The sequence below is a fragment of the Mandrillus leucophaeus genome, unplaced genomic scaffold (assembly GCF_000951045.1).
Source record: "Mandrillus leucophaeus isolate KB7577 unplaced genomic scaffold, Mleu.le_1.0 Scaffold132, whole genome shotgun sequence".
NCBI classification, from domain to species: domain Eukaryota; kingdom Metazoa; phylum Chordata; class Mammalia; order Primates; family Cercopithecidae; genus Mandrillus; species Mandrillus leucophaeus.
The window spans coordinates 1,302,091-1,304,076 of record NW_012101277.1 but is presented as its reverse complement, the minus strand read 5'-3'; the positions used below and the strand labels follow the sequence as shown (position 1 = coordinate 1,304,076).

At 49.0% G+C, this 1,986-nt stretch overlaps 1 pseudogene across 1 annotated transcript in view; it reads left to right on the top strand.

The window, feature by feature from the left end:
• The first annotated feature begins 270 nt into the window (after positions 1-270).
• The window catches only part of LOC105534231, a 2,865-nt pseudogene continuing 1,149 nt past the window's right edge, over positions 271-1,986 (top strand). The window contains exon 1 of the transcript XR_001005236.1: positions 271-1,894. The product of XR_001005236.1 is annotated as a polyadenylate-binding protein 1 pseudogene (transcript). The remainder of the gene's footprint in view (positions 1,895-1,986) is intronic.

Here is a 1,986-nt window from a genome sequence, read left to right as displayed (position 1 = left end):
TTAAAACTTCCCCAAAATGTACAAAAAATCTGCCTCTCCCCCGCTGTAGACTTTTATTTTTTTTTCCTCCTCTTTTATAAAATAACGCCTTGAAGCAGCCGAAGCCGACCCGCTCGCCCGCAGCAGCTCCAAGAAGGAACCAAGAGACCGAGGCCTTCCGCTGCCCGGACTGACACCGCCACCCTCGCCCGCAGCCAGCCGCAGCGGATCAACACCGCTCTGGGCGGTTGAGTAGTTTTCGATTCCGGGTGATTTTTGGCCCTCTGCGCTTGCCCCCGCTCACCGCCTCCCGTCTCCGGCCCCCAGCCCCGGCATTGGCTCTCCTCCTCTCACGGAAAGGTCGCCGCCTGTGGCCCTGCGGGCAGCCATGCCGAGATGAACCCCAGTGGCCCCAGCTACCCCACGTCCTCGCTCTACGTGGGGGACCTCCATCCCGACGTGACCCACGCGATGCTCTAAAGTTCAGCCAGGCCTGGCCCATCCTCTCCATCCGGGTCTGCAGGGACATGATCACCCGCTGCTCCTTGGGCTACGCGTATGTGAACTTCCAGCGGCCGGCGGACGCGGAGCATGCTGTGAACACTATGAATTTTGATGTTATAAAGGGCAAGGCAGTAGGCATCGTGTGGTCTCAGCGTGATCCATCACTTCACAGAAGTGGAGTGGGCTGCGTATATTAAAAATCTGGACAAATCCATTGATAATAAGCACTGTATGATACATTTTCTCCTTTTGGTAACATCCTTTCATGTAAGGTGGTCTGTGATGAGAATGATTCCAAGGACTATGGATTTGTACACTTTGAGACACAGGAAGCAGCTGGAAGAGCTATGGAAAAAATGAATAGAATGCTCCTAAATGATCGCAAGGTACTTGTTGCACGATTTACGTCTCGTAAAGAACGAGAAACTGAACTTGGAGCTAGGGCAAAAGAGTTCACCAATGTTTACGTTAAGGATTTTGGAGAAGACATGGATGATGAGCGCCTTAAGGATCTCTTTGGCAAGTTTCGGCCTACCTTAAATGTGAAAGTAATGACTGATGAAAGTGGAAAATCCAAAGGATTTGGATTTGTAAGCTTTGAAAGGCTTGAAGATGCACAGAAAGCTGTGGATGAAATGAATGGAAGGGAGCTCAGTGGAAAAGAAATTTATGTTGGTAGAGCTCAGAAAAAAGTGAAACGGCAGACAGAACTTAAGCGCAAGTTTGAACAGATGAAGCAAGATAGGATCACCAGATTCCACGGTGTTAATCTTTATGTGAAAAATCTTGATGATGGCATTGATGATGAACGTCTCCGGAAAGAGTTTTCTCCATTTGGTACAATCACTAGTGCAAAGGTTATGATGGAGGGTGATCGCAGCAAAAGGTTTGGTTTTGTATGTTTCTCCTCACCAGAAGAAGCTACTAAAGCAGTTACAGAAATGAATGGTAGAATTGTGGCCACAAAGCCATTGTATGTAGCTTTAGCTCAGCGCAAAGAAGAGTGCCAGGCTCACCTCACTAACCAGTATATGCAGAGAATGGCAAGTGTATGAGCTATGCCCAACCCTGTAATCAACCCCTACCAGCCAGCACCTCCTTCAGGTTACTTCATGGCAGCTCTCCCACAGACTCAGAACGGTGCTGCATACCATCCTTCTAGCCAAATTGCTCAACGAAGACCAAGTCCTCGCTGGATTGCCTAGGGGGCCAGACCTCATCCATTCCAAAATATGCCCAGTGCTATCCGCCCAGCTGCTCCTAGACCACCATTTGGTACTATAAGACCAGCTTCTTCACAGGTTCCACGAGTCATGTCAACACAGCGTGTTGCTAACACATCAACACAGACAATGGGTCCATGTCCTGCAGCTGCTGCTGTGCAACTCCACATTATAACTATGCTGCAGGAGTTCGAAATCCTCAGAAACATCGTAATGCACAGCCACAAGTTACAATGCAACAGCCTGCTGTTCATGTACAAGGTCAGGAACCTTTTGACTG